At 40.5% G+C, this 24473-nt stretch overlaps 1 protein-coding gene and 1 long non-coding RNA gene across 2 annotated transcripts in view; both read right to left on the reverse strand.

Annotated features, from left to right (window-relative positions):
- NRG3 (neuregulin 3) overlaps positions 1-24473 on the reverse strand; it is a 1594638-nt gene that overhangs the window by 1525013 nt on the left and 45152 nt on the right. The window lies entirely within an intron of this gene.
- Positions 20748-24473, reverse strand: part of LOC137533798 (uncharacterized) — a 30537-nt gene continuing 26811 nt past the window's right edge. The window contains exon 3 of the long non-coding RNA XR_011024219.1: positions 20748-21005. This is a non-coding gene — a long non-coding RNA (uncharacterized lncRNA). The remainder of the gene's footprint in view (positions 21006-24473) is intronic.

A 24473-nucleotide genomic window follows, 5' to 3' on the forward strand; every position in this document is an offset into this window, starting at 1 on the left:
GTGCTGGCCACATTGCTGCTGCCTCACCTCTGTGCCAGAGACACCTCCTCCTCCTCAGATGAGCTACTTTCAACCAACTGTGCTGGTGGTGGCACATAGGTACAATCCAGCACCTCATCATCATCATCATCATCCCCAAACAACTCCTCTGCCCCAACATCCCCTACATCAGGCCCCTCCTCCTTCTCATGAAATTGTGGTTGTTGTGCGCCAACAACAAACTCCTCCACCTCATACTCCTCCTCCTCCTCCTTGCATGCCCCCATCATCTCCTCCTCAAACTGTTCCACAACATCCCTCAAAACGCTTGCGGTCCCTGGGGTGAAGAGTGAGCTCAGTGAGGGCAGGCTGGTCGCTGGGGTCGATGTGACCTCAAGCGGTGTGGACCGGAGTGCTGGTGGTGGTGGCACTGGTCTCGCTGGTGCTGGAGGATACGGTGGCTTGCTGCTCCGCCATCATTTCCACGACAGCCTGTCGTGGATCTGCTCACTCACGGCGTGATGGTGTTCGACATAGCAAGGTGGTGCAGTGCTAGGACCACCGTGCAGGAGAATTAGTGGCGGCTTGGGATTTGCCACTCCGGGATCCCGTACTGTAGGAGAGTTCTCATGTCACTCCCCTCCTGACATGAGAACTGCTCCGCCATCATTTCCACGACAGCCTGTGCCTGACTCTCCGCAATGGGCCGGGGGCGACGTTTCCTCTCAAAGATGGGTGCAACACATTGCTGCTGTGCCTCTGCTCCCTCCTCCACAACTCTGCGGTCAGTGGCTGGCAGCGGACCAGTTACAGACCTGCTGGTGCTGCCAGTGGCTGCAGCAATGGTGCTTCCTCTCCTGGTGGTGCCTCGCCCTCTACCTCTGCCAGTCATTGTGCAATAATATACAAACACAATAAGAAAAACTAATAATATATATATATATATAGGGCGGGAAAGGATGTAAACTTTAATGAAGAGTCTGGGTTGGTGGTGACTGGTGGTGAGTGACAAAAAAAAGGAAAGGTTTTTATTTTTTATTTTTTTTAATAGTAGTAGTACTAACAGTAGTGTAGTCTACAGTAGTGGATAACTAGCTCGTGTGACAGACAGTGACGAATAAAAGTCTGTCACACACGGATGCAATCAATAGGGTCAGTCAGATGATCACAACAGATGCTGGCCTGGCCTGTGAAGTAACTATTACACAGTAGTGAAGCCTGCAACACCAAATAAACTCACAGACTATAGCAGTACAAATTACGTAAACTAGTACGTGGGTAACAACTAACTATAATCCCTAGTAGTCGTGTAGTAGACGATCACTAACTCGTGTGACAGTCAGACAGTGACAATAAAAGTCTGTCAAACACGGACGCAATCAATAGGGTCGGGCAGATGACAGTCACAGATCACAACAGATGCTGGCCTGGCCTAGTGGCCTGTGAAGTAACTATTACACAGTAGTAGTGAAGCCTGCGGCACTAAATAAACTCACAGACTAGCAGTAAAAATTAAGTAATCTAGTACGTAGGTTACAGCTAACTATAATCCCTAGTAGTAGTGTAGTAGACGATAACTAACTCGTGTGACTGTCAGATAGTGACAATAAAAGTCTGTCACACACGGACGCAATCAATAGGGTCGGGCAGATGACAGTCAAAGATCACAACAGATGCTGGCCTGGCCTAGTGGTCTGTGAAGTAACTATTACACAGTAGTAGTGATAGTGAAGCCTGCAGCACTAAATAAACTCACAGACTAGCAGTACAAATTAAGTAAACTAGTATGTAGGTAACACAACTACTAACTATAATCCCTAGTAGTAGTGCAGTAGCCGATAACTAACTCGTGTGACAGACAGTGAGTGACAATAAAAGTCTGTCACACCCGGATGCAATCAATAGGGTCGGGCAGATGACGCGCAGCCAGTCACAGATCACAACAGATACAGGCCTGTACAGTAACTAACACAGTACTGAAGCTAATAAACTCACAGACTAACAGTACAAATTAACTAAACTAGTACTAGTACACAACTAACTATAATCCCTAACCTACCTAAGCTAGTAGGCTAAGGCTACCTAGGCTAGCAGGCCCTAGCCTGCACACAGACCTAACACTAGCCTAGCACAGTATACAGTACACTACACTAGCTGACTGGACTATAACAATCAAATCACTAGCTATCTATAAATGAGTACAATAGAGGTGTTCAGAATGTGTTTAGGAGGTAAAACACTGTTTTAAACATTTGAAAAGCAGTTGCTAAGACACACAGCAGCACTGGAGATACTCTCAGTACCGCAAAGTCACAAGCAGGGACGCACTCCCTAAGATGGCCGCCGCCTTATATAGAGGAGGGAAGGGCCAGGCTCCCCTCCTCTGATTGGTTGCTAGGGCCTCGGCTTGGGGCCTTCTGATTGGCCCAATGACGTCATCCCCTGGATACCGAAGCCAAATTAGTGTTCACGGCCAAATTCGAGAGTGACAATTGGGTTACATTAGAATTTGAATTCAGGAGCAGTATAGCTCTTAGAATTCGAGTTCTGCAATCATGAAAATCTTCCCATGATCACGGGTAAATTTGAATTCATGATCTCTGAAGATATTGCATCCAGGGTTGCCCGCCAGAGATCGCGAATTCAAATTTAGATCACGGGTAAATTTGAATTCGCGATCTCTGCCGAGCAACCCTGGAGGCAATATCTTCATGGTTCCTGAATGCCAGGCAACCATCAATGTGGATGCCCATTAATTGTTACTTTGAAAGGAGAGGAAGCTGCTGTAGAATGATGACTACTTAGCGACTCAGACACTGAACTTCATTTTTAATGACCCCTATGACCTAAAGCTACCCACTAAAGCTACCCACATACTTAATGTTATCAGCAGCCAAAGCAATCATTCATGATTTACGTGGCTGAAAATCTAAATTTAGCACAGATGTCACCCAAACTTGCTGACAAAATCATTAGTAATCCAGTGTTGGATCACAATCAACTGACAACTATAAATTTGGAGAAGAAAAAGCACAGTACCTGGCACCAAATGCTGCAGGGCAGACACACTGGACACAGGACCAAGGAGCGTGCTCATCCACCAGTTAGTTGTATCCAGTAGAATTGAAGACAAAAGAGGGGGCACCGCTTCTTAAAATTCCTTTATTCTGGTGGGGGAAATAGCAGGTACACAGCAGTGGGGGTGGAAAGAGCCTGACAGCTGTTTCGCTGGTTTAAACCAGCTTCTTCAGAGGCAGAGTGTACAACAAGTGACATTAAAAATGCTTCTTAAATACTAACATGTGGGCTGCTAGTTCCTCCCCCTTTCTCCGTACAGGCTAAGCATATTATTGGTTTACAGGGCCTAAAGACTTCCTCCTTACCTTTCCATCAGCTGGTCCTCCGGCTTACAGCCAATCGCTGTTCTTCGCCGTGACCTGCCCGGAAGGCTTTGTGTCATAGGAAGCTATGTGGTCCAATCACCTCAGAGCAGGGTCGGGTCGCAGCCCTCATGACGTAGGAAAGTAGAGAGAATTGTGGTAGCGTGGAACGCATGCAAAGCGGAGAAACTTCCGCTAAGGGCGGCGTCAGCCTACCTCATTGAGTCACGTGGGATGCTCTAACCAATGGTGAGCAGCGGGTCTCCCCGCATCGTAAATCCCAGGACTCTAGCTGGTCATTGGCCATGCCTGCCCTAAATTCAGCACGCCTTCCACCAAAAGTAAACAATGCACATCTCCTCCCATAAAACTAACATATATTAAAAACATGATGAGAAAATTTCTACTCGTGACTTCTAATCATACAACCAGTTAGACCCATCCATATAAGGAGCGGATTATACAAGTAAACAGTATCTATTAACACTACCCAAATTTATGCAGCCTGGGTCATAACAGAAAATGGTGGGGAACCATCAGTATGGACATAAATAACAATGGAGCTCATTTCTATCATTCAGGCCTAATGGGCCACAGGCTTTTGTTAGAGGGATGATTCTGGCCTCCTGCTGCAACAGAATCACCTCTCGATTATCTCCTCTACGTGGTGGGGGGACCGTCAAAATTCCAAAAAACTGCAAACATCCTGCATTTCCATTATGTACATCGCTCACATGTTTAATTAACCTCCCCGCACCCACTCCTGTTTTTACGGAATTGATATGTTCCTGGAATCGGGTGCATAGTGCTCTAGTGGTTTGTCCTATATAAAAGGAACCACACCTGCATAGTATACAGTATACCACATGATTGGACCTGCAATGCAGAAAATCTCTGATATTGAGTGTTACACCCCCCAATTGTATACTGCGTCCCGGTTTAAATTGGTGACAATGATTGCAGTTGCCACACCTGTGGTTTCCACTAGGGGTAAATCTCTGCAACCAATTTGAAGACTTGACTCTCCTGAATTCGCTTTTAGTCACCGTATCGCCAATCGTTTTGGCACGCCGAAATGAAATCAATGGTTTGGTTTGGGCAAAGGACCCTAACAGGGAGTCACCTTGTATAATGTGCCAATGTCTTAAAATAGTGGCTTTTATTTGATCTGCCATGGGGGTAAAGTCAAAAACACATGTGAGGGGTTCTTTAGTTCTTTGTTCATTTTTGAACCTTTTTTTGATTTTTCCGTTTTAACAAATTAGTTCTCTCTAAACTGTCTGCACGACGGAAAGCCCTGTTGAGTTCAATCATATTATATCCCCTATTGGCCATACGCACAGTTAATTCGCGACTTTGTTGCAGGAAATCTTCCCTCCTGGAGTTATTCCTCTTAAGTCTTACGTATTGGCCATAAGGGATAGCCCTGATTGTGTGGGCCGGATGGTAACTATTGTTGGAGAGGAAAGCATTGGTTGCAGTAGATTTTTTATGGCCTTTCGACAAAATTCGGCCATCCTCAATGAAAAGTTCCAAATCTAGGAACTGCAATCTGTCACCACCTAATACTCCTGTGAATTGCATGTTAAATTCATTTTGGTTAAGGAACTCCAAAAATTGATGGAACATGGAGTCACTACCATTCCAAATCAACAGGACATCATCCACATAACAGTACCAACATCCTATAAATGCTCTATAAGGGTTGTTGTCCGTCAAGATTGTTTTCTTCTCCCACCCCCACAAGAACAGTTTAGAAAAAGTGGGTGCTACTGGGGTCTCCATAGCCACTCCTGAGTTCTGCTGGTACCAGGTGTCATTGAACAAGAAGGCGTTGTGTGAAATAACGAAAAATAAACATTCACATATGAACTTGACCCAAATTGGGTCCTTGCCTTTTTCCTCTAGGAATTTGCCAATGATCCTGGTACCCAGATCCTGTGGAATTCTGGTATAGAGATTGACCACATCAATTGAAGCCAGTCTGGCATGTTCCCCAAGGTTCACGTCCCCCAGCCTGTTCAGGACGTCCAAGGTGTCAGCCAGGTGGGTGGTGACATGTGTCAGAAACGGTCTGAGTTTAAAGTCCAAGTATTTGGACAGTGGTTCTGTGAGCGACCCCCTGGCTGACACAATCAGGCGGCCCGGTGGACAAACCGGGTCCTTGTGAACCTTGGGGAGAAGGTACCAAACCGGCTTAGTGGGATACTCTGGCAATAAACCTTCCCCTATTTTTTTGCTGATGAATCCACTCTCCACCCCTCTTCTGAGCAGGGACTGTAGCGCTAAACTGTAATGGTGGGTGGGGTCTCGTTTTAACTTTGTGTAAAAGCCATCTGAGCCCTCTAGTTGTTTCAATGCCTCCTGTAGGTAGTATTCGGTTGACAGGATGACGAGATTCCCCCCTTTATCTGCCTTTTTCAAAACGATGTGATCGTTATTTTTAAGCCATTCTAAGGCCCTTTTCTCTACTTCTGTGATATTGGGGGTATCTTTTGGGTACATCAATGCCTGTATATCTGCTAGAACTCTGCGAATGAAAATGTCCACTACTGATCCCGGAGTGGTGGAAAAGTGCCTCACAGATTTACATGGGCGAAAATCCTCTTTTGCCATTTCAGGAATAGTCTCTCGACTCAACCCCGCCTCACTCTCTTCCAATAGAGCTTATAAGTTCATCAGGGCCTCCATGTCTGCAGTCGTGTTTAAACTGGGTGCCATATATCCCAAGTTACTAATAGTGGTGAATCTATTCACTTTCATCTCCACAGGTTCTTGTGTGGATTTTTTTAGCTGCCATGCCATGATGTTCAACTTGCGTATGGTCTTATACCAGTCCACTTCAAACTTAAAAAAATCAAAATTGGTTGTAATTGAAAAATTCAGACCTTTTTGCAGTTGTGCACCCCTCAGGTAATTCTACACCTGCTAAGTCAACTGACAACTATAGTTGATGTGTGTGTTGCTTACTAGGGATGTTCAGTCGGATTTCGCAGAATTGAAATTTCCGAATTTTCGATTGGAAATCCGAAATTCCGATCGGAGCAAAAAAATCGGAAAACAGAACTTGGAAATCGGATTTCTGCGGAAATACTGGAATTCGGTAACTTTAGCCCAATCACAGCACTCAGAAGCATTGGACCAATCAGAGAATTCAGGGTCAACTCAGAAGTTTTTGGCCAGTCAGAGAATGCAAAAAATGACCAAAAAACCCCCACTTTTTGGAAATCAGAAATCCAAACTTGGCAATCGGAAAGCGATCAGAAATCTGTGGAATCGGCAATCAGCATTGTCGAAAATTGGAATTTCTGCGGAATCAAAAATTTGCATTTCCGACCAACCCTTACTCATTCTTCCTTTGGCATAGAACAGAACAGGCCGATAGGCTTGGATTTTAGCAATATGTCTATACAGTTCTTATTCCAAAATTATCACCCAAATAATCTTGAATGATCAATTATGGTAACCATAATTTAACATGTACACTTGGTTTCAGGCTAACGATACATGACAGAGATTAATCTTGAGATCATGAGATTTAACTTATTATACCATCTTTAAATGGGGTGGATTTCAAAATTGAGTTAAATTAATCTCATTTGTTTATCTTAGGTCAGAGGCATGATCTGGTATTTTGCAAACATGAGGTACAGACTAACCAGTAAGCTCATGGTGAACCAGAACTCATTGAAGTGTGTAAGGGGCTGCAATAATCCAAGAAGCCCCCTTACTAAATGCTATGGAAAACAAACAAACCTTTTCTGACTCTTAATATTACTTGAACAAGAACTTCTCCAAAAATGGTGGATCTCTGTTTTTAATTGTACCTCTAACCTTGAAGGGAAACTAAAGCAAAAATAATGAAATTCATTAAATGTCTTTTATGTCTTATGTAAATGTCTTTTTTTTTTTTTTTTTTTTTTACAATGTTAATTTATAAATGATTTAGTCAGTTTTTGCTTTCCTCACCCTGATTTACATTCTGAAATGTATGGGAGTGGAGAGCTACATTTAATATACAGCAATATATAGATCCAGGTATAGGAAGTGTTTCTAATGCTGAAACCAGGAAAATTACTATAAAAGTGGGTATCCTAAAATAATTTACTGCATTCTTCTATATGTCATTATGGCTATTTCTTCCTAACTAACTGTACGCACTGCAAGATCTTGTGACTCTAATGAGAGGGTAGGGCTATGGTCTGCAATTTTTTTTTTTATAGAAATGATGGCTAACAAAATCTGACAATTATGATTAAAAGAAGCTTTTAAAGGACACCTGAAGTGAGAGGGATTTGGAGGCTGCCATATGTATTTCCCTTTAACCTCCCTGGCGGTCTATTAAGATCGCCAGGGCGGCTGCGGGAGGGGTTTTTTTTAATAAAAAAAAAACTGTTTCATGCAGCCAACTGAAAGTTGGCTGCATGAAAGCCCACAAGAGGGCGCTCCGGAGGCGTTCTTCCGATCGCCTCCGGCGACCAGAATAAACAAGGAAGGCCGCAATGAGCAGCCTTCCTTGTTTTGCTTACATCGTCGCCATAGCGATGAGCGGAGTGACGTCATGGACGTCAGCCGACGTCCTGACGTCAGCCGCCTCCGATCCAGCCCTTAGCGCTCGTCGGGACTTTTGTTCCGGCTGCGCAGGGCTCGGGCGGCTGGGGGGACCCTCTTTCGCCGCTGCTCGCGGCGTAACGCCGCAGAGCGGCGGCGATCAGGCAGCACACGCGGCTGGCAAAGTGCCGGCTGCGTGTGCTGCTTTTTATTTCGCTCAAATCGGCCCAGCAGGGCCTGAGCGGCGACCTCCGGCGGTGATGGACGTGTATAGTCGTCCATACCGCTGAGGAGGTTAAGCAATACAAATTGCCTGGCTATCTTGCCAATTCTCTTCCTTTAATATGTTCAGCCGTATACCCTCAAGAAGCCTGCAGCAGGTCAGGTGTTTTGGACATTTTTGTCAAATCTGACAAGATTAGCTGCATGTTTGTCTCTGGGGTAATTGAGACAGTACTGCAGCAAATAGATCAGCGAGGCTGCCAGGCAATGGGTGTTGTTTAAAAGGAAGTAAGTATGGCAGCCTCCATATACTTCTCTCTTCAGGTTCCCTTTAAAGGTACCTGGACTATCATGTGACATAATGAATAAGCAATTTTGTATGTGTTTTCTATCATTTTCTTCAATAATTGAGCAAAAAATAGAATTTGTGTGTGATAAATTGGCTACAATAAATCAGAAGAAAAATGGATTATAATTCTCAAATTGAAAAGAACTATATTTAAAAAAAATTGTATGTGTGGCCACATTTACTCAAATCAGATGATAACTGGATGTAAAAGAATGAATAATATTAAAAATGGCAGGAAAGTACTATATGATATTAGCCAATTGTGTTTTTCCATTCCACGCAACATTTTGTGAAATTAACACATGACATGAAACTGATGAAGGCGGGATCACCTGCTTGGTATCTAGTGATTAATTTGGCGGCTTTAGGTGGCCAAGGACCAGTTACTCTATGCTAATCATGTATTCTTTCTAAATAAAACACAAGTGTGCCCATTATTCGCTCCACCATGCAACTCATTTATTTCACTTCTGCTTCAAGAACTGCACAGGTCAGCTTAATATAAAGACCAATTTTCATGGCAAACCAACTGTGGTAAAAACAATTGCACTGGATATTTTTTAAGGCGTGTTCATTTATACAAGATTATGAACAAGATAAGAAATGCTCACAGCCAGGACTGCTTGAATGACTTGATAACCGATGAAAGTTTAAATGGCTTGGTTTTGGGAAACTCACATTAAGGTCATTGGGTGTATTCAAAATCAGCCCTTCTTGACATTTTACTATGGAGTTCAATCAGTGACACCCAGAATTAGCATTTTAAAAGGTGCTGGTCACTTATGCAGTGTTACATGGTACATTAGCTGCACAATAAATACACCTATTCCAGGTGTATTTAATTACTAATGGAGGTGTTTTGTGTTTCATGTGAATCTTTGGAGACAGCAATAACAAATAATAATGTGGCTAGGTGGTTGTGAAAATCCTAAAGAGGGACTCCAGCCAAATATAAACATGTATAAACACAAAGAGAACAAACAAACACACACAAAATATAGTAGTGCAGAAAAAACTGTGGATAATGATGGTCATGTCTAGAAGAACTCATGGCGAAGCATGTGATTTGTTTGATCAGCTAATAGATTTGCAATGCTCTGATTTCCTGTGATCACATCCTGCTTTAGCACATGATCATCACTAGCAAATCAGAGACCTGCATATTTATCACCTGACCAAACTGATGACATGCTTTACAATGAGTTCTCCTAGACATGACCATCACTATCAGTAGCACTTTGAAAATATTAACCTCATTTACTATACTGGTGAAGAGGCAATCAAAATGAAATTCTGGCCCTTTTACATCCCTTTCCCCTCAAAAAAATGGTTTTAGCTGCACATACATTTCCGCATACTAATACGATTGTTTACACTATTTTGATCATTTCCACGAGTATCAATTATTGTAACCCTGAACTAAAAATTCCCCCATGAAAACCCATCTCTGCCATCTTCTGCATATCTAGAGAGCAATCTGCTGTTTTTGTTTTATGTGGGCTGACATTTTGCTAAACAGAAATGCTGGCAATTACTTTGCATGTGGAGCTGATAAGTGAGGTCTGAGCGCTATAGCAGACATTAAAGGGTTAGGTCTACCTCTGTGGATACCATGCCATAAGTTAACATTAGACATGCACAGCAGGGTCATACACTCAGAAAATACTTGAGACTCACAAAAGAATGAACACCAAAGGACAGAAGCTTTGTCCTGAAAAGAGTCTAAGCTGTTCTAACAAAAGGCACTTGCAAGGAAAGCATAGATAATTCAATTGTGTTTGCAGTGGAGTCTAAAATCTGTGTACACTTTAAAAACCACTTTAAAAAAAATCAATGTCATATTTTACCAAAATGTTTTAACAATGTAGTCGCCAAACTGTAACATGCATTGATGCATTTGATAAAGCAGTCTTTGGAATTATCCTATCTATCTATCTATCTATCTATGTTACATAGTTGGGTTAAAAAAAAGACATACCTTTATCGAGTTCATCCAGCAAACATAATATACCGGTAACACTAGCTTGCACCCTCACATATCTCTGTTGATCCAGTGTATGGTGAAAAACCCTTACAAGGCTTGAACCAATGTATAAGGGGAAAATAATCCTTTCTGACAGATGGTGATGCGGCATCCATAAGACGCCACATCGATTCGCTAGTTCACCTACAGGTGGCAAGATGCACTGAAATATGCAAACAGGTCGGGTGCGGCCAGCGGGCCATAGTTTGCCCTCCTCTGTGCTAAATCGTTGGCACTACAAAGATGCATGACTACATTTTTCATAATTGAATATCATATGCCATTTATGTGCTCTTATAGCCAGTCTATCCAGATCCTTCTGCAATATGTCAGTATCTTCCTGTGTGCTACTAATTCGGCACATTTGTATCATGTACAAAAAAATCTATCTTTAGCAATGTCCATGCTAGACATACACATAAAAGGTGGTGTTTCTTTTCTTGCTTATAATTTCCATCTGACATACAGCTGAAGTGATCCATCATAACAGGTCTGCACACCATCAATGGACTGCATGAATTTTGCTGACACACAAAATGGCCTGTGGGTTCTGCAGATGTGTGTGCTTGTCCAGCCATCAGTAATAAACTATGATTAGATCTTCAGCCATGACTGTGTTCACTGACAGGGTCTACCCCCAATGATAAATAGAGGCCAGGACAACTGACTCTTTTTCTAAAAGGTGTCAACTGAAAGAAAGCTATTTTCAATTGCTCAGCTATAATTGATTCATTTTATAAACCTAATTTCGACAAAACAACAGACAAATTGTATCAGAAAGCAATGTTTATTGACGTCCTGATGATGAAGATGATGAGGACACAGTATGAAAGGCAAAGCAGTGACTGTTTCTCCGTGGGTTCAATTCACAAAAAATGTAACAAATGGCAAATCATAACAGCTTTTCAAATCCAATGCCATCTTCCAAATAAAGCCCTTTACAGACCTTGATATTCCTTACTCCTGCCCATTATCTTCATCAACATCTTCAGCCTCTGGCTAGAGATAAATTCCCAGTCATTTCATAAGCTTTTCTGAGATGGTGCAGACAAAGAGGAGCTTTTGTCAAGTAAAGCAATCAGAATTCCCTGTAAAAATATATGTTTGAAACAGAGGGAAAAAAGATAGGGGGATAACATTCGTCATAGCAGCCAAAGCAACTGTTATGTATTCCAGGAGTGGGGGCTGTTGGGGGGTGGGGGGATTGGGGTGCAGCCCATTTAAACCTTTCCTAATCATTGTCTGTTTATTTTATTTTTTGTGACAAACAGACTGCTCAATCGTTGTAATGAAATTTAACAGCAGAGATGAGTGAAGGTGACATAGAAAATGTGTAATGTGAGAATTGGGGAAATGTGTAGATGCATGTGGAAGCAGAGGCTGAGAGGAAGCTATGCTGAGCATTGCAGTATGTCTCCTGAATACTCTGATTGTATAGTATGGAATTCTTATACTGCACACAATAATTGCTTTTGGTCAAAAAAGTCTTATATACATTACTGACCGCAAATTTGTTTATTCATATATATGTAACAACCTCCCTTTGTGCTTGTCTGTGGGAATACATTTGTCCCTAGGTTGACTTTATTGTAAGGCAAGACACACTCAATGCAGTAAAAAGTGATCACTTGGTAAACAGCTAATCAAAGCAGGGGTGTAACTTTAGGGAAGCAGTCCTGCGACCCAGATCTGAGGGACCACCTACTACTAGCCCTTTCTCCAGATCAGGTGTTTTTGTGGTTACACTTTTTATGGGTGAAGATCATGAAGGGTACACTTTTTTATAATCTGGGTATTTTGCCGGATGACACTGAACTGATTCCTGATTTTGATTGTATTTCCTTTATAAAGGGAAACATGGACGTTCTAAAAACATTGGAGTATTTATATACAGCTTGAATCAGCTTATCTATATATATTAATGGTGTGCCAACATCTGAATGTTTTCACTTGATTGTCTTCAGTGGAGTTATACATTGAATATTTGCCCAATCACCCAGCATCGCATTATGGTATAACTATATGGAATACACAATTGAAGATTTCTATACCCAGGCTGTATGCGTCAAAAAGTTTTTTCTGGAGGGCCGCATGATTTGTAGTCACTCCCCTAATTTGTTGGTCCAGTTAAAAGGTCAGAAGATGGCACTGAAAATTGTAAAGCAAACATTACTAGTTTTATCAGCATAAAATATTATATGCAAATACCATACTTTTCTGCAGGTTTTGTATAAAGAATGTATCTAGAACAGAATAACACATTGCAATCATTAATTGTTGTACAGATATATTTAGTAAAAAAAAAAAAGATAAGTTTTAGTTGTCTACACATATTTGCGTTGGATCACCACTTTTCTTTGATCACTACTTCTGCTGTTATTTCATAATATTTAACCACTTCAGGACCACGGGCTTAAACTCCCCTAAAGACATTTACAAAATAGGCCACTGCAGTTTTAAGGCCTTGCTGCAGGGCTGCACAACTCAGCACACAAGTGATCCCCCCCTTTTTTTGCCCACCAACAGATCTTTCTGTTGGTGGGCTATGGTCGTTCCCAGGATGTTTTTTTTTTTTTATAAATATTTATTTTATTTATTTTCTAATAAATGTGCTTATTATTATTTTTTTTTAAACCCCCCCCCCCCCTCCCTCCCTCCCAGCCAATCGCTGTGATTCCCGTGGCTGGGAATTGAACCCAGGTCTCAGTGTATGGTAGGTAACTAACATATCCATTATACCACCAACACTACTAGCTGAAGATAGCCTAGCATGTACCATTTATGCTCAATCCAAGAGAAAAATTAGACAAGACAAATAACATTTATATCACACTTTTCTCCTGGCGGACTCAAAGCGCCAGAGCTGCAGCCACTAGGGCACACTCTATAGGCAGTAGCAGTGTTAGGAAGACTTGCCTAAGGTCTCCTACTGAATAAGTGCTGGCTTACTGAACAGACAGAGCCGAGATTTGACCTCTGGTCTCCTGTGTCAGAGGCAGAGCCCTTAACCATTGTACCTTCCAGCCACTGCTTAAGTATTTGCAAAGCGGTGACCATCCCTACGAGAGAGGGAGAGAGGGAGGGGGGAGAAAGAGAGAGAGAGAGAGAGAGAGAGAGAGAGAGAGAGAGAGAGAGAGAGAGAGAGAGAGAGAGACAGGTGACCAGGGTTCGCATCTCGGCTCTGTCTTTTCAGTAAGCCATAAGATAAGCTATATCCTGTTTTTTTTGCCACAAATTAAGCTTTTTGTGAGCGATACTTGTTTTTAGTAATTACCTTATTTTCTATGCATTTTGAAGGTAAATACACAAAAAAAAAAAGAAAAAATACACTATTTCTTAAATTCCACCCCCTATAGTTGTAAAATAAGCAATGCTACTATAAATAAAACCCACCTATTTTATTTGACCATTAGTTCCGGCTATCACAACATTTAAATGATGTCCCTAGTACAATGTATGGCAACAATATATTATTTGGAAATAAAGGTGTATTTTTGTGTGTGTTTTTTTTTCAATCGTAAGCCTTTATCTACTAAAATTAATATAATTAAATCCCTTTCTAAGCCCCCTCCCCAGGTACCAAGCAAACAATTTTAAGTAAAAAAAATAAAAAAAATCCATAAATAGTTGCCTTAGAGACTTATATATCTTTAATATGTATGTCAGGAGGGTATTTACTGTTCTTTTTTTTTTTATACAAAATCTTTGCAGGGTAATTTCACTTTTCACCACTAGATGGCCACTAGATGGCGGTAACCACTTCTTGGTTTACAAGGAAGTGTTTTAACGTTAATTAAAGCGAACCCAAATAAAATGTTTTTTTAATTCAAAATATTTCGTTGCACTACTCTGACACATACAAAGATAAATAAACACTCCTTCAAGCCTATGAGCATTTCAGTTCATGCTTTTCACCCTTCTCTTTTCATGACTAGGGTTATACAGGTGGCAGCCATTAGCAATTCCTCCTTTGCCAGATACCTTCTACTCCAGCAGTTTGCCGGATTCTGTCCCGGCAATATGAAAAGAAGGGAGGGGTTCCTCCAATAAATGTAAAAAAAATTATATTTGTCATCATGCAGCTGAAAAAAGGCTGTTATTTATTATTATAATTTACAAAATAGATTTTATTTCTGAAATCTTGTATTTTTAATTTGGGTCCACTTTAAGTAAAAAAAAACAAAAAAAACCTTAACATTCTTATGAATAGACATGGCCTTTGATCGGGGCCATGTCCATTCATCACAGGCATTGTGATTGGTTCAGAGAAACTTTCTTTCTGTTCCCCGATCACCGACATGGAAAACCGGTGGGGGCGTGAGCCGCAGCACCGCGCACCCCGCAGGTACCGCTGCTTGCAAACTGGATGAGAATGCTTGTTCAGTTTGCCTTTAAATGCGCCTATCTGGAAAAAGATACTTGTCCAGATAGGCTTAAGTGGTTAAATTACAACATGTGATTAGACACAGATGAGGGGAAATACAGGGTGCATCACTCTCTGTTTTCTCTTCTTTCCTGTGTAAGCATTTTGGTTAGCACGGTCTGATAAGGAATTACAGCCATAAAACTGCTCCCTGGCAGAATAACTGCTTCAGAGGTTAGGGGATAGATACAAAGTCAATAGTTCATACATTATAGCTATGGGACACTTGAAAGACATTAGTGAGTGGAGACAATAAAACATTATATTTACTTCTTACATTTTTAAACATAAAATAACACTACAGGATATTTTTTTTTTAAAAAAGTAATTTTAGGAGTAAAAGGATAGATAAAACTGCTTATCTCATCAGTTTATTGTCACCTCAGGTACACTTTAAGCATATCAAAGGAGCTTCTCAATGTACATAGAAAATCATTAAGATGTGGTGAGTCACCTGATTGCAAAAATCTACTGCACTCGTACTGCAGCAGTGTTGGGATATATGTCCCTGGTTTGATCCTCTTTGCTTTATATCTTGAACTGATCAGCTCATTGCATGCTGCTAGCATGATGCTACCAGACTGCATCTATAAATGTACAATACAAAATTGTTGCTGCATAGTTAAATGAACTTCAGGATGGATATATCTATATCTAAATAGCTGGTACAAGAGTGTCTTTTGGATTTTAAGGGCCCCAACGAAACATAATCGTGGCTGCCATAATATCTGTGGATTACATTCATGTGTCGTGTGATTGGAGCGTGTATGTGGGATTGACGACATATAGCTATGCTGGCCAGCGATACGTAGTAGTGTGAACCCTGCCACTTGCTATTGCTTTTAACGCTATCTGTTGTCACTTTTTGTACTATTAAAAATTATATGTAGTATACACGTTATACCATATTGTTTGTATATTTATTACATCCAGAACCACTGAAATATAGCAAGCCTATAGCTTATAAATTTTACATTTACATGTTGGGTTGACGTGGGTCTTTATAATTTATAAGCTATAGGTTTGCTATACATTCTGGATGTAAGCCTGGCTTCAGGGGCATAAAGAGATCATTTATTCAATATTGATGCATTGTGGGAAACCACAGTTGCTCACTTAAAGTTGAATTATTGCAAATACCTTCTGTTTTAGTAGGAAAGCTTTTTGGTCTCTTTTAGTTCCCTATACATTCCTAGAGGCTCTGGGTCACCCAAAGCTGCTGGAATATCCTGTTATATTGGCCAGGTGAGAAATGAATATGAAGGTTAAAACTATTGTACAGGATATAGGAAAAAGCTAATTACCACAGTGAAGAACAAATGAAGGGTTAAAATATATGTCACTTTTAAACATTTTAATCTTATTTTCCAGTTAGAAAAATCACTACTGATGCTTGCTATGTGAACATTTCTACTTGAAAAAAAAGACAGAAAATGATGTCAATTACCTTTACTGATAATCTGTGTCATGTATTTATTTTTAATTACTCAGTCTTTCCCATCTACTTGAATGGCATTCCCCTAATTAAATGGTGATTTTATTTAATTTTCAGAAATGATGATACTTTCTAGCATCTTCTTAATGAAGCAGGGTGCATTTACAGCACCATGACAGCAGGCTGGCATGAACGTTTTATGTGAAATAACAAGTGAAATATGTTCACATCCATTGAACAGACTTCCCAGGTTCACGCTTCCATTTAGTTAGTTTCTCTCTCATATTTGGCTTAAAGAGAAACCGTAACCAAGAACTGAACTTCATCCCAATCAGTAGCTGATACCTCCTTTACCCCATGAGAAACCTTTTCCTTTTCACAAGCGGATCATCAGGGGACTTTGTATGGCTGATTTTGTGGTGAAACCCCTCCCACAGTGTGATGTCAGTGCCTCACAGCACTGAGGTCCTGACATCACACTGTGAGAGCCTTGTTGCATTGTGGGAAAAAACTGCTGTTTACAACTGCCAAAAAAGCAAGCAGCATCTCCTTTCAATGATATCACCTGCCAGCAGTAAGTTCCTAGTTAATTTGCCTGTCGCAACCTATTTCCTATGATGCCCAGCACTGGCACACGTGATGAGAGGCGCCGCTAGAGGGCGTCATAGGAAATACACTGAGACAAGCAAGCTAACGCAGAATCCCGGCGGCGTGGACCAATAACTTAAAACTCTGCTCTGCGTACTCTGCATCGGCCGGAAGTAAGTTTGGGACTCAGCCGACACGTACATGCCGCTCCGGACTGGAAGGAGGAGGGGAACGGAGGTCTATACCGGGCGCACTGGGAGGGGAGATACAACAAGGTATTTGATTGTACTTATGGTACATGCCACTCCAGCCAGGTGGGGGTGAAGAGAAGTGGGCATCTTTGCCGGGGGCACCCGGAGGGGATCTCCATAAAGTATTGACCCGTGTATAAGCCGAGACCCCCACTTTAGGACCACTTTTTTGGTCCCAAAAATTCGGCCTTATACACGAGTATATACGGTAGGCACTTTTTTTATTACACAATTTTCACTGGAGTTCCTCTTTAATGAAATGTCCACACTTCCCTGCATTTTTTTTTCTCAATTTGCAGGATTTTAGTTACAAGCATATACAAGATGACCAATGGCTACAGTGCACAACCACATTCAGTATTCTTAAAAGTGGGTCCCATGCAAGATGTACTCAAAGCACTCTCTTGGAATGGTACAATTCTGGGCCTGCACCTGCTAAACTTTGTACTGAAGTACTACTTGTACCCAATGCTGACAGCCCTGTAGTCATGCCAAGCTTTAAAACCTTTGGTTCTGTGTTGCAAATTCAAATGCCTTTGGCAGGATGTTTTCATGTGTCCCAGAATCTGTGTTGGTGTGTCTCCTATTGCTTGTGTGCATATGGTTCCTTGAACAGTGAATAGAAGCCAATACAGCTGAGGTAAGGTTTCCAATGAGGTTTTACAGCAGGAAAGTTTGAAGGGTCATTAGTTCTGTAGCCTTTTCAACTAAAAGCAAAGCATGGATTCTGAACGGCAACAGTGAAAGCCTGATGCAACTTTAAAAATAAAGTTATAAAACTGAAAATAAAAAAGAGACTTTACTATAATACTAATGATCTATTTATCATCCATATTTCACATTCATTTCATTAACTCATAATTTTATTTTCACTTCAGGCTCATATTAAGACATCACTCGAGCTACCCATAAATTAGCACTAGATGCCACCCATGTATTCAGGATATGGACATGCTTGCTCTGATGTCAACATATTGTATGTCTACACACTTTCATATTACATAATGATCATGAAGTAAATGAATCTTCTAGGTACAATTTTGTGTTTTTAATTTTAGGACAGTTTTATAAGCGAGTATTTGTGCTGTGCACATTCAATCAAAATCGAAGTCTATGAAAAGTCAAGCATTATGAGAATTTTTAACATACACAATGAGGATTTGGTACTTGCTGTATTGTCAGAATGAGACTGAATCAAAGTAAAGGTCAAAAATGTTACTGGGTACAGTAAAACCAGATGCAAATGCGCACTGGAAGTGGCACATCTTCAAATTGTAGCACTAAGCAAAGCAAGACCTGTCAAAGCGCTGCTGGAATACTGTGGTGATATTATCCCACTATATTTCTAAGGGCTGTACGTGTGTTCATTGTCTTATACGCCAAACAGCTAATGACTCACCAAAAAATGTGCAGGCACTGTGATCGCTTCAACACTTACTGCTACACTCCATCAACACTACAATTAGAGTCATTAGAATAGTATGTAATAGCACAAATTACAGTGCTAGCATCATTTTCACCCATTGTGTCATTGTTTTCAATTAAAAAACAGAAACATTATAAATAAAAATAAAGAATTACCAAAGAATCAATTATGAGTGATCTGACAATTCCAATTACGGTAGTTAGGAGGCAAAATGACGGAGAATATATATTGATTTATTATGAATATTTGTGATGTCAGAATTTGTTCCACCTCTTATCTGTTTTGTAGACATGAGAGCGGACGAGAAAATTCAAGCATCCCGTCTGCTATGTTAACAAGCCCATGAATATGTTTGATAATGTAAACATCATAGTAGCTTGCAATTTGCCTCACAAATTACATACTGAAGTAGAATGGCCTTTGATAAAGGACAGTTCTAAGGAGGTTTGTTGTGCCTCCAAGTACACAGAATTAGTACATTATTTGTCACACATGACATTTACATTGCAGATGCTGAAAAGATGTGTACAGTTTGTTCAAAGAGAAATAAACTACATAACAAAACATCATTATGTAGCAGATAATGTAAGAAAAGAAAAAAAAATCACATTAAAAAACAAACAAGGTTTTGCTACAGTGCGCCTCAGAAAACCAATGTATGTCACGATATGGTATTTGCAAATCCTAACAGATTTTTTTTTTAACTTTAATTAGAGATTATTATATATTTAAAGGGGACTTATGTTGATTTTAGTCCATTTAATGTATAATCTTAAACTTAAAGCTCACATGAACCCAATACTGAGCAAGACAATCTCTATATGCAAGCAGACTGATTAACCCCTTCCCGGCCGCCTAATGCAGATAGGTGTTGGGAAGGTGGCAGCCCCAGGACCGCCTAACGCTGATTGGCGTCAAGTCCTGGAGCTGTAGTTTAGCAGGGAATGCGTGCATGCGTGATCATTCCCTGCCAATTCATGGAGCTTCACTCCGCGATCAGCCTGCTAGCTGCAATCACAATCAGGGCTAGTAGGTCATTAGTAAACAAAAGGGAAATAAATCCCCTTTGTTTACATTGCACTGCTATCTAGTGCAGCACTGTACAAGGGACACTCGGCTGTCCCTCAGAGCGGCTGGCAATTTAGGCCCTCTCATAGGCTGATGCCTATGAGAGGCTGCAAAGAGGATGGATTGCTGTCCTAGTCAATTCAGGACGGGGATGGGGTTCTTGGGGAGAGAAAGCAGAAAAAACTGGCACCAGTATGCGGCAGGGATGGAACGGCCACTGGTGGGCTTACCTGCAACGTGCACCGATGCAAACGCGTCTTGAGAAAAGAGGAGAAGCGGGCACTGCTGCGTAAATCCCTTTATTGTGGCCGGGTTACAGAGTGGCTGCAGTGGGGGGAGAGGGTGGCCTGACAGCTGTTTCGCAAGTATACAACTTGCTTCTTCAGAGGCCTCTGAAGAAGCAAGTTGTATACTTGCGAAACAGCTGTCAGGCCACCCTCTCCCCCCACTGCAGCCACTCTGTAACCCGGCCACAATAAAGGGATTTACGCAGCAGTGCCCGCTTCTCCTCTTTTCTTAGGACGGGATGGGGGTGGGAGGGAGAAGGAGGGGAGGGAAATCGAAGCTGTTAAGCTGAATAAAAAAATAAATAAATAAAGGATCGCAGTAGTGATCAGACACCTCCAAAAAAAAGGTGACAAATAAAAAAATGTCCTGTTAAGAACAATAAAAGGAGGTTAGATTCATTTGTTTGCTGAGTTGTATGGCTCTGCAGCAAACTGACAACGCTGCACAGCCCTGTGTTGTAAAAAATGGCCTGGTCACTAGGAGGATGAAGTGGTTGATTAATATATACAGAGCATAGCGTCAAAGTAGGGGCAAAGATACTTTTCCATGGGCCAAAGAATTTTGCCACTGTAGTACAACCTGTTTCCTATCCCTGCTAAATTTAGCTGGTGGGTGGGTTGGTCAAGTGTGACCATGTGACACTCAAGATGAAAAGACCAATAGATGAAAGGCTACATACCCTTTCTACATTACATTAGAAAACATGACTATCAGAGGAGGTAAGAAGAATTCTTTATTTGTAGGAAATAGATGGTATGCAGTTTTAAGACCTCAACTCCTCTTACAGAAAATTAAAGACTGGACAGTGTTGGCTCTTAATCTGTAATAGAGGAGGTATTGCAGCAGGAAAACACCGCTTTACAATGGATTTTAATCTGCAATATTTCATCTCCAAATCAAAAACAAAGGATTTGCATTTCAAATTTGTCTTGGTCAGTCTTGGATGTAGTTGGGTTTTACTTCATTTTGAAATTTTCCAGCATGTTGTGCCCCCCTGGCTATACTTATTTTCATGCTTTGACCTGTACAAGGAAAAATATGCTACCTTTATAAATCTTTAAAGGACATCTGAATGGTATGTAGCACAATGAGATAAACATAGCTGCATGTAATTCTAGCCCAACTAAGAAATTGTCTGACATCCACTTCTGTTTTGCAAAACTGCAAGTGTTAAAGAGACACTGAAGCGAAAAAAAAATATGATATAGTGAATTGGTTTGTGTACTATGAATAATTACTAGAAGATTAGCAGCAAAGAACATATTCTCATACTTTTATTTTCAGGTATATAGTGTTTTTTCTAACATTGCATCATTCTATAATATGTGCAGATTACACAACACTCAGCATTCAAAATGAGTCTTTCAGAGCAGTCTGTAAAGTAATGACCTCTCCTCTAGCAGAGGAAAAGTAAACAGTCCAGGAACAGTTGAGATAATAAAAGTCAGATAACAGCCCTCTCCATGACTAACTTAGTCGGAGAGCTTAATGGCTTGTTTGCATAGAGATAACAACTGGAGTTTCTCAACTCTTCCTGTACTGGAAACAATTACACTGATGTATCTGATCTTAATGTTCTATTTCTTAGCTGTGCTACACATACAAATCATAATATCATCATTTTTTTTTCGCTTCAGTGTCTCTTTAAAAAACAAACAAACAAACCTAGAGATGTTATCTATGCAAAGGAGCTTATCACACAGCTTGTTGAATTCAGTCCCATCTTTAAAAGTAAATAGAAGTCAAAAGAGTGTTAAATAAGCAAAAAAAAGCTTCTGATAACTTTTTAGTAGCGGTAAGTTCAAATGGACAATATTTCAGTTTTTTGGGTTTTTTTTTTAATTCGGCAAGGCAGATTTTCCTGTAACTTTCCAAAGTGTGCCAAGCAAGGGTCTAGTATACAGTGCAGTAGTGTATTGGTATGTATGCATGTCAATACTGTTCACAGCATGTTTTGTATTGACATGTACAATCATCAATACCGCTAGGGAGGTTAAACTGAACATAAAAATATGACACTCCATTTTTTTACATGCTACTTAACTTCAGCAAGATACATATAATTAACCATTTCTAAAGTTGATTGTCACTTCAGGTTTACTTTAATAAAGTTAATATCTTCATAACACAAAATAGTTACATATCAATAAACCCCAAGATAAGTAAGCCTTATATTACATATATTTAGTCACTGTGGGGAAAAAAGTTGATAATCTATTAGTAAATGTTTCAAAACCTGTGAGCAACTCTGTTAACATTGCTGCAATGCAGTATAGTTGAACTTGTCTACATTTATTAATTATATTGTCTTTCATATTATCTGTTTCATGAGCATGCATACATTATGATTAGTCCACACAGATCTTGAGTATGTAGAGCTTAAAGGTCTTTCTGTTTCTATGGAGAGGAAGTAGAAGGTTTTAGGTCAACAAGGCAGCAGCAGTGCTCTGCAGAAATTGGTGGCTTTAGCAATATAACAAAATAAAAAGGGAAAAAAAAGTGTAATTATGAAGAAATTAATACATAAGCACACTGATCATTGCTTATTCAACATTCTGAATTGTCCTAAAATTGTCTGTCAGCTTGAGGCCTCTGCCACATAAGAGATAATATGCCTTCTGAGGCATTTAGACCACATCACATTTTAATCATATTTGATTAAAGTATAGGGGTGTTTTTGTTTATTTTATGCTTGCAGAGCAGGCTGTTCTGTTTTGTATGTATAACCATTTTGTAATTGTAAATGGTTTGGTCTTTGGTGTATTTATAGTTTGTGATGAATCGACTAAAGAAAAAAAGAAAAGAAGCAAAAAAAAAAAAAAGGAAACCTTTGTTTATTTACTTTCTGCAACTGAGCAGAAGTTAGTCCGGTGACTATGCAAAACCACTAACCGACCTGCTGATCCCCTAACATCAACCCCAGTGTGGTTCAGATACCTCTTTTTCAAACCTGGGTTGTTCTGGATCTGGATAGCAAAAAAATCTGGATTAATCCAGATATCTGGATTAAAACCGTCGAAAATCCGAGTCTATCCAGATAGCTGAACCCTTTATTCGGGAAATCCAGAATCCAGACTGAAATCCGGAACTGGCCTTTAAATTGCTTCCAAAACGTCTTTTATAGTAAATGATGCATGAAGCATCATGTTTTTTTTAAACAAAAACAGCATTTGTTTATGTGGGGAGGTATAATACAAAAAGAAAAAAAAAGTTAGTAGTACAGTAATCTAATCCCTAATAACCTACAAGCTATACTGTAGCTAAGGCTGGCAGAAGGCCTAGCCTGTGCACACAGCAGGCCCTAACCTAGCCTAGCAACTGCAGCACTGAATCTGACTGTCACACTGAGTAAAATCAAAATACAAGCTAGCTAACTAAAAAACAACAAAATACTGGTGTAGAACAGGTGTTTAGGAGCAAAAACACTAGGTTTATCACAGTAATACAGCACTTGCCTGGCCAACACCACTGGAGATGTCTCTTAGTGAGCAGTCACAAGCAAGGATGAGATTCTCATCATGGCGCCTGCCTTATATAAAGGAGGGGCTGGCCAAGGTTCCCCTCTGTGATTTGTTGCTAGGGCTTCGGCTGGGAGCCATCTGATTGGCTCATTGACGTCATGGACGTCATCTCTGGTTACGCTATCTGGATCGGGTACTCGAACTAGGTATCTGTACGGATTTCCAGATACCTAATACGCATCCGGATTAGCTTGGATAGTGCATTCCGGATTTATCCAGCTATCTGGAATTCGTATCCGAGTTCGGATACCAGAAAAAACATTCGGATATCTGGATAGTTCAGGTATCTGGAATCTGGATGAGCATCCCTGATCAACCCTTATAAAGAACACCTAATGCTAACTGATATAACCTTAACCATTACTTACTTTTTCATTATTACGCTCAACACCAAATCCATGCATGCACCCAAACTAACCCCCTGAGTGCTGGTATGTGCTATGTTATAGTCAAGTGCTGTTGGTAAATCAGAACAAAATGCTTGAATTCTCTATAGGACATTAGATAAGTAATGCTAATTCTGTATTCAGATCAAGTTGGAGTTGGGGCATGGGGTTACTGGGAGGGTTTGGTTGAGTTTAGTATTAAGCAAGTTATGGTTGATGATGTTAAAATAGATTAGATTATTTAGGCTGGGAAAATAAACTATTAATTAAAGGGACCCTGAAGTGATAAAAAAGATACTCACCTTAGAATATGGAAGGATCTGGACCCCATAGCGCCTTTCTGGCCTCTCTCCATATTCATGTCCTAGTGCCCTCCTCCTGGTGAAATTATTAGACCTCCAGTTTGATTAAGTGTTCAGAACTCCTTGGGCAGACTGCAAAAGTACTCGTGTCCCTGACCAAAATATGAGCTTACACTATCTGTACTGCGCTCTTGCAATACTTCTGAAGCCTTCTGAGCTGTTTCAAAGGCAACAATTTTGAATGGGGGGCAGTGGGGGAATGCATCCAGAGCCTGCCTTCT

Source organism: Hyperolius riggenbachi, chromosome 10 (genome assembly GCF_040937935.1).
Source record: "Hyperolius riggenbachi isolate aHypRig1 chromosome 10, aHypRig1.pri, whole genome shotgun sequence".
NCBI classification, from domain to species: domain Eukaryota; kingdom Metazoa; phylum Chordata; class Amphibia; order Anura; family Hyperoliidae; genus Hyperolius; species Hyperolius riggenbachi.